At 36.4% G+C, this 9281-nt stretch overlaps 1 protein-coding gene and 1 long non-coding RNA gene across 12 annotated transcripts in view; one reads left to right on the forward strand and one right to left on the reverse strand.

The window, feature by feature from the left end:
- LOC102475596 (uncharacterized) overlaps positions 1 to 5418 on the reverse strand; it is a 13440-nt gene extending 8022 nt beyond the window's left edge. Inside the window, exons 1-2 of the long non-coding RNA XR_334033.1 lie at positions 5255 to 5418; positions 4862 to 4899 (exon numbers count right to left, since the gene is read on the reverse strand). This is a non-coding gene — a long non-coding RNA (uncharacterized LOC102475596). The remainder of the gene's footprint in view (positions 1 to 4861; positions 4900 to 5254) is intronic.
- Positions 1 to 9281, forward strand: part of DLG2 (discs large MAGUK scaffold protein 2) — a 1612020-nt gene that overhangs the window by 1049838 nt on the left and 552901 nt on the right. The window lies entirely within an intron of this gene.

Below are 9281 nucleotides of genomic sequence, written 5' to 3' on the forward strand. Positions count from 1 at the left end.
CTTTCCCTCCATGCTTACGTGGTTTTGCTCACAGTATCTTTTAACAAATAGGACTACTACCTAACCACAATAATTTGGGGATGTTTAGGTTGGCAAAATTTTAGTTGTCTAGAATTTAGCTCTTCATGACCAAGCAGTTTTCCAGACCTCTGGTAGAAACAAAACGCAAAGTTTATACAGCTGGTTTGATTACTGGTACTCAACCATTTACACGTCAAGGGATGCCAGGCATTCCTTATGTTTCTTGCCATGAGGTAAATTATAATGTGCATTCACTTTATAATGGATGGGCCAGTGAATCTCAGAATGCAAAGCACACTTTACTTTTTATTCAGGCCCACATCCTGGGCTCTGAGTTCCAAGTGGTAGGTGGACCCGTTCATGGTAAAGGGCCATTCTGAAAAGTAGTTTGGCTCCATTTAGCACAAATGGCAAATTTATCTGTCTTGTGTGAGGTCTCAAAACGCTCTATTTTCCTTTTTGTGCTTAAATTTTTCCAGTCCTTTTGAATTACAAAAATTGTTCCTTGGGTACAAAAGGAGATTTGCTTGAGTGCATGTATAGTACAACCTTTTATTGGGATAATATATGCAAAATGAGAAGGATACAGCCAAGCTATTTATGTTAAGCCAAGAAAATAGTCTTGGAAATAATCTGTAGCTCGATCGCCACACTCTGTCTTCCAAAGAACAAATCTTTTCTTTCTTTATGTGTGATAGAACACGTGCATGCACACTCAAGTATGAGAGAGAACACTTAGCAGGATGAACACTCTTCATAGGGAGTAGTCTTCTCCTTCCTGCAGTCCTCCAGTCTATCTGATCTTGGGCACTTATGAGCATGTTTCAGGCTGACCAGGCTGGAGATCTGAACTGCAGTTACCAAGTGGGAACTGCTTCCCTTGAGCAGTACACTACCTCTGTGCCATGGAGCCAGCCCAGTCCTTTTATTTTTATTTTTTTAATTAGATGAAGAGCAACACATTTACTAATTCTGCCTAGTTCTCAAGCACTCTCCTGTAGAATTTCTCATGTATGCACATTGTTTATTTCTGGATATAAGACATGTGCTTATGATTGAGAGGCTCTTTCTCTAAGTTAATATTAGGTCATTGGGAAAGTAATGACATGTTTCCTACATTTTCTGTGCGAAAATGCATCATGACTCTCCAGACAACTCAATGTTTAGTGAGTCTTCATGATGTATGTCCTGAGAACTTTTTGCAAATGATTTATTCATGAAAAAAATTTTATGAATGAAAAACTGCAAATGCTGCCACATTCACTATTCTGTGCATTATGACATTATGAAAGTAAATCATTTGATTGTATTTGCTAAATGCTTTTGGAAATGTCATTCCTCTCATCTGTCCTTCAGATCAAACAAAGCTATTGGTTTATTGTTTTCCTTTTTTGTTTATTTGCTGTTTAAAGCTAATTCATAATTTTTGGAAATTTTCCATAATTTTTCAAGAGAATTTATGATCAGTGGCTCCTTGAACAAACATTTAAAGCCAAAATATTTTACCATGAAAATTTCAGATTTTGAAAAAGTCAGAGTACAAGATGTAGCATTGGTTTTGTAATTTTCAAAGTTTTATTAGCCACACAACAAACCCTGTGAATAGCTGTGAGTATTCACAATGTAATGTATTTTAAAGTTTTAAAAGGACATGTCTTTCCCTGGTAAATACTCTGACTGTACATCTTTCTAATTTATGATCAGTAGCAAAGCAATTTAGTGAAAGACTTTATGATTTAGAGCCAGGACCTAAGTTTAAATCCTTACTTTACCTAACTGTTAAATGGACATATTAAATAGAGATATTTGGTACATCCATGCCAACTCATCTTACGTGCTCTTCTTTCTTCTTCCAAGTACATTCTTTCCCCCCATCCCAAGAGATTTTTGCTATAGAGCACATGTACTTGCCCAGAGAGAGACAGAAAGTGAGAAATCAACCTCCCGGGGAGGAGAGGGTGGCCACATGGCAATCTCTTCTCCTCCATTCTCTTCTAGGAATTCTGGGCATGCTCACACACATGCCCACCGTGGGTTTCAAGTCATGGGATCCGAGACTTGAACTGTGGTTGGCCATTTGGCATCCAGTGCCTTAGCCACTATGCCACTTGCTGATACCCCATGTTTACTTTCTAATAAAAATAAATGCATTAAATAATAATCCATTCACTCAATAAATATTTTATTTCAAAAACATGAAGTCAAGCACTTATAAATGCTTAGTCAAAGGAATGAAAACAAAGAAGTTTTGGCTTTTCTTTCAAATGCTTTCATAGAACACTGGCATTCACTTAGACTGAGGTAATGCAGTGCTCCTTGGCTGACTGGCCCTGATTTCATGCTTAGTTCATCACAGTCTCCTAACTAAATCCATTTTGGTTTTCCAACTCATCAACCAATGTCCTACAAGTTCTTCTCTTTCTATGGAACATTGAGATCCAATAAAATTAAGGCTTGCAGTATTTTATTCATCCACCATGAGTCCTAATGTTTTTAAGCAATTAGTCAAAAGCCCTGCATTACATACACATTATCTTTGAGTGTAATTCAATAGCAGCTAGATACTATGGGCACTTTAACCTATACAGAAAACTTAATAGGAAAGATAAAATATTAGTTTGTAATTTCCATAAAAAAGCCAATTACCATTCTTATACATGGAAGACATTATAGATTATCCAGTTATAAATTCTCACCAACAGCCTTCTGAAACTTGGAAATTTACACAATGCAGAATGATATTACACGAGATTGAAAATAATCGGTCAAGGCTGAAAAAAGAGCAGTTGAGAAGAAGAAAGAGTAAAAATGACACAGGAAACAAACTAAGCACATTTTTCTGGGTGAGTCAGTGTTGTATAGTGGTGAATGCAGAAGGTTATGCCTAGAAAAAGTTTGTTTCTTCCCAGGGAACTAAAAATATTTGTTGCATTTTCATGAGTTGTTGAGTCAAATTGGAAAATTTACTTTCAGTTTCATGCATTTGAATCAATTGGATGTGGTACCAGTTCAAAAGAATTTCAATGTACAAGAATTCTCAGGTGTCAGATATCCCAATCTCTCAAAATATATACACTTTTTTTTGGAGAGGTTTTTGCTATAGGGTGCGTGCACTCCCCAGAAAGACAGAGAGAGACAGAGAGACAGAAAGTGAGAAATCTCCCCCCCAGGTGGATGGCCACACCGCAATCCCTTCTCCATTTTCCTCTTGGGATCTTGGGCACACATGCACACAAGCCTGGAGTAAGTTTAAGCCACCAGGTCTGGAACTTGAATCATGGTGACCATGGTCAACAAAATCAAACAATCCAAATGAACAAATGGGAGTCCAGTGACATAACCATTACACCATCTGCTGGTCCCCAAAATATATACATTTACTCATGCATTTAATGAAATATATTTTTAAAATAATTATTTAATTTTATTCATCTGTTTTTAAAAATTTGATCAGAGAGAGAGGGAAAGTGAAAAAATAAGCTGCCAGGTCTGGGACTCAAACAGTGATCAGCCATGTGGGAGTCCAGCACCTTAACCACCACACCACATGCTGGCCCCATTTAACAAAATATTAATTAAACATTGTCTGAGTATAATAATAAAAGATGGGGATAGAGACATGGAATGTTGTCAAGGAAGATGGTGATCATAATATAGAATATGAAATGTACAGATACATAGATTTTTGTAATACCACTGGACAGATATTTTCATCAGCATATATTCACCAAACATATGTGGACCAAGACCTCGACTTCTGCTTTAGTAGTCTGGGAAGAAATAATTTTGTAACACTAGTGGTAGCTGTTCCCTTGGGAATGTGCTTTAATCATTGGATTCTTTTTTTCCCCTTATAATTGGGCTAAAAGATGGAATTCCTCTAAAATTATCCACTAATGTAATTTCTACCCTCTCCAGCAACAGTGCACAACTCCATAGGAGAGTACTTCAGGCATTTGTATGGTGCTGTCAAGTCTCTTCTTGGGCCTTTCTCCTTTAGACTAAGATATTCCCAGTTCATCAATCACTCTTGCTACTTCATCATTTAAAGACACCCATCCCACCGTTTTCAACCTATACATTTTTGCAAGTTTAGCAGTATTTCTCCTAAATGACAATACACATCATTGAGTATAGAGATTCCTTATGTGCATATGAGCACAAATCACAGTGAATTTCATGTGTGGGCACCATACTATACTTTTGTTACTGTAATACAAAATTGTGCTAGCCTTGTATTTAAGAATCTTTTTCTTGGTTCATATCAAGGACAGAAGCAGTTAAATACTTTATATGTGCCATTATCAGATATATTACATTCTATTATAGAATAATTGATGTTTAAGTGTATATTTATAAATTCATATTTATCTCTATTAAATAAATCATTGTTAGGCTGGGCCTACTGTCTGGCCCTATTGAGCTCATTCTTAATGGCCATTTAACTATTCTTTAGAATAGTTTCCCTTTCTTCCTTTATGTCAATAAAAGTGACCTGAAGGTAGACAGATGGAACTCTCAGAAACAGAATAGAATTTGGCAGGTATATGTCACCCAGCACATCACACAGATTCTTATATCTCAGAGATATAAGAAAAAATGGGTATAAAAATAATGGAAAGGTCAAAATAAAAAGTAATGCCTATTGGGAAAATTTCCTGACAAGCAAAATACACACACTCCTACGAAACTAGTTTCCAGGTTATGAGAGCAAGTTAATTTCACCAAAATTGTATCCTCTAATAACTCACAAAATGAACAAAACATAGGGAAAAATAAGCAACAAAAACAGTTAAAATATCTTTAATTTGGGATAAATCTATCCAATAAATGTACTTACCTGTGGGTAAAATAGCAAAGTTAATTGCAATAGTGCCCCTAGTAGAAAACAAAATGAAACAAGCTAAATGAACAAAGAAGAATACCAAGAAATTCAATACATCAATATACAAAAATGAGGGGCCAAAATGAATGTACTGACCAAATGAATAAATTTAATAAATGAAATAAACATACTGAATAGAACAAAACCCCTGCATATACTGTTAAACCACCTACACTGGGGAGGCACGATAGATATGCTTTATCATTTCTGTAAAAGAGAAATGAAAACAAACAATATGCTTGAATAAATACAGAATATTTCTAGAAGAGTAACTGGCAACAGTAATTGCCTCTGAAAAGGAAGCCATGCGGGAAGAAAACTTACTTTTTTACTATATTTTCTTTATACCTTTTGGGCCAGGAAGTCTGCTACAGACAGATTACAACACTGAATAAGACTTTCTTCTCTCTGGTCAGCCAGGGGCATAGTGGCTAAAGCAGCTTGATCTCATGTGACCAACTCTGTCATTGAAATCCTGGGCCTACTGACGAAAAACATTCCAGATGTGGAGATGCATGCCCAAAAATCCTGAGAAGAAAATGGAAAGGAAGGGGTTACAACATAGTCATCCCCCTGAAGGGTGCTTTTTCACTTCCTCTCTCCCTTTCTCTCTTTCTCTGTTGAATGCACACTCCCTATAGCAAATTTATGAAGAAAAAAAACATACAAACACAAAACTTCTCTCCCTCCTTCAGTGTTCACAATATAATTATTAGACTTTAAAAGTACAATTCTAGAATCAGAACTGTCTTGAACTATACATGTAGTTCTTCACATTTAAATCAGTATGCTATATTAACAGTCTGAACAATCTCATTTTAACCAACGTTAATCAAAACTATTATTTTCCCTGTCCATCAAACCTAGTCTTCCCTCATGAAAAGAAACTAGACATTTTTTGATGGATCTTGTCTTCAGAAACTTCAGAAATTTCAACTTGTTTTTTCTTTGATACTCTATATTTTCTATATTTCCCAGGTGTTTGCACTGATTTTCTGATGAATTAAAGCAGTGTGTGGTTCTTTTTTTAAGGAGAGAGACATTAAAACAAAAGGTGCATAATTTTCAGAAATATCTCTCCCTTATGATTAAATTCAAACTAAGATGGATGACATTTTTCTTATTTATTTAATAGGAAGCAAAAGCTTTGAGACTCTGGACTTAAATGAACTAATAAAAGATTATCTTTTAGGTCTACTAACACATGGATTTCCTCACTACTGTAAATAGCACTGCAGCGTACTCATTTGCTTGATGATCTGTCAGACACATTTCTACCTAGACTATTACTGGAAAGAAATATTTCAGATGATCCCAGCAAGATCATCTGAATGATCTTGAGCATTTTCTGATTGCTCCATTAGATCAGACTTCAGAAGGGTGACACTTTGGATGAATCTTTGGAAACCAAATACGACAATTGAGTGTTTGGCGGCTCACCAACTGGTTGATGAAATTGAATTGCTCCCTTCTAAATCTTTCCTTCAGCACTTCGAAATTAGTCTCTATTCATTCACAGAAGGCGCTCTGACCCATTCAATGAGGAATCATGCCTAGTTACTTCTCTCATTAAGTTGGTACTGTTCCTCATTATTGGAATTTACAACTTTTAAAACTTTTAGCCAGAACTTTTTCTTGCAACTTGTCTTAAGAAAACTCTTACAATTTAAGCTCACACAAAATGCTCAATAAATATTTGTTGGGTAAATAAGAAAAATAAAGAGCTGTGATAAGAAAGAATACTGTTGCTCTAGAAGGCAGAATTAGGGAGAGTAAGAGTAACTGGGCAGCTTTATTGACTTATGGAAAAGAAAAGCTTTGAAAACCACCCAATTCTGGGGCAAGGAGCCTTGTAATGTGGTGAGCTCTGTTACAGTAAGGGTTCAGGTAGAGACTGCAAGGGTTGTGTTCTAGAGAGGAGCTCCAAATGGGTCATCTCATAAGCCCTGTTCACCTACAAATGTCACATTGGAGAGTAAGAAGCAGAGAAAGAAGAATTGGTATCTAATTCATTGAAGAATGTAGGCATGAGGTTATTTTTTTACATTAAAAAAAAAATGTTAATCTACAAAACATTCTCCAAAGAAGACACCAGGTGGCCTCCCACCACATCCATGCTCAATGCCAGGATGCCAGACAGCCCCGTCATTGTACCCATAAGAGCCCTTACTGAGTATAGAGTGCAGCAAACCTCTGATTCTCCTGCTGCTCTCTGGTCATCTGATGTCTCCTACAGATGATCAATAGAGCTCACTAGATGCAAACTCACTCTTCTGCATTTTATCCTTTAGATGAAGAAACTTCCAGAACCTTATCACTCTTCTATCCTAAATCATATTGAGGAAAGACTGACACCCATCTAGGTTTTTACTCTATAAAGGACTCATTGAAAGGTTACTATGGAGCCAGCAGGTGGCATGATGCTGGATTCCCACATGGACAACAGTGGTTCAAGTCCCAGATCTCGTGGCTTGCTTTCTCAATTTCCCTCACATTCTCTCACTGTGTCTTTCTAATGACTATAGTAAGTTAATAATAATAATGATAATATAAATAATTCTTTTTTAAAAAGAAAGTTAATCGGGGCCCAGCAGGTGGTGCAGTGGTTAAGGTGCTGGACTCCCACATGGCCTACCATGGTTCAAGTCCTGGACCTGTGGCTTGCTTTCTCTCTCTCTCTCTCTCTCTCTCTCTCTCTCTGATGTGCATGAAAATAAATAATAATAATAATGAATAAAATTAAATAAGTAACTTTTTAAAAAAAAGAAAGTTATCATAGTAAAAGGAAAATATTTAAGAAAAACCTTTGACATTCACACTAGGCTTTTGGGAAAAATTTCATTGGAAATAGGGAGCAGAGAAATGCTTTGTATAAAGCACTTACTGTGTAATAAGTAAGATCTTCGCTGTTTGTTGATTTCAGTGCTATGTGAGGTGTTCTGTATACATTCAAATTTAGTTTGTTGGATAAAGCAGACACCATTTTGTTTTGTATTCTATCTTCTTACAATCTCCTACAGGGACTAATTCATCCCTCCCTTTGATACTATGTCAGGCAGGTCACTTATAATAATTCAGAGTTCACTACAGTTTAATATATCCCATAACTGTAACAGAATAAAATGTAAAATAACAACTTTGAACTCTTATTTAAACTTTTTTCTCTTCCCCAGCCCCATCCTGCTTCAAGCCAAAAAAATCCGCCGTGGCAAAGGAAATAAGATTTACTGCTTCTTTCAGCATCTCGTGTATTTTCTTCACCTTTCTGAAACTGAGCAAAGGGCAGTGCAGGGAACAATCATGGGAAAAGATCATAAATTTATGGTTGGTGACATTGCAATATGGTTTCAGTATGCTTGTGATGATACTGTGGTTTCCCTCAAGTTGCAATTTCTTGATCTGTCTCCTTCTTTGAAACTTTGAGTTTTTTAGAGCTCTTCTTTCAGGCAAACTCTAGACTATGGAACTATAGATGGAAGCGAGGCTTCCTCTGATTGGCTACATGTAAGGCTTTCCCTTAGCCCAGGGCTTCCAATAGTTGACCCCTCTATAGAGATCCATGCAGTCCTCTTGAGTAAAGTTTCTTTCATTCGGACCTGGCTGGTTTCCTTCCTTTAAACCACATCTTATTCATGGGAAACATACACTTTTCTGTGTTGTCAGAGGAATTGCAGCTTCTGACTGATGTAACTTCTAATCTCTCTGCTCCCAGCTAGAACACTTCTAGCCATAGCTCACACTTTATAGGAGGAAGCAACTATCTGGATTTATGACTATCACAATCTAGGAGACATGCATCAAGAAACACTGGTTCAGTCCCTTGAGCCTCCTTCCTAAACTTAAGTTGAGGGCAAAGCATTCTTCTTTCTCCCCCATGAGGGTGTGGGATAGAACTATAGTTCACTCAGTTCTTTTCGAAGAAATATTCTTTATTTGTTTATTAAACTTCACCCTCCATACAAGCCAGTATGGAAGTCTAAGGGAGAGTTTTGATCAACTAAGCCTGACAAAACCAGTTTGGGATCATGAATATAGGAAAATTTGGGGAATTCTTTATTTTGAATTCTTTCAAAACTTAATCAATAAGACACATCATATTTCAGGTACTATTGTATTTCATGTTAATTTGTTCTTCCAAACAATCCTGTGAGAATTGAGGATTTTTCTTAATTATTATTGTTACCTCATTTGATAATGAAGGAAAATTAGTCTCAGAAAAGTTACTTCAAGATCACACAATTTACACTGGCAAGTGGAAAAGACATCGCCTCTGCCTCATAGCACTTATTCCCTTCAGTAAGACAGAAAGTGAACTAGGTCATTAGGAAAGTTATGATGCATTTTTGCGTAGAAAAATATGCCATGACTTTCCCTA

This window comes from Tupaia chinensis, unplaced genomic scaffold (assembly GCF_000334495.1).
Source record: "Tupaia chinensis unplaced genomic scaffold, TupChi_1.0 Scaffold000139_1, whole genome shotgun sequence".
NCBI classification, from domain to species: Eukaryota; Metazoa; Chordata; class Mammalia; order Scandentia; family Tupaiidae; genus Tupaia; species Tupaia belangeri.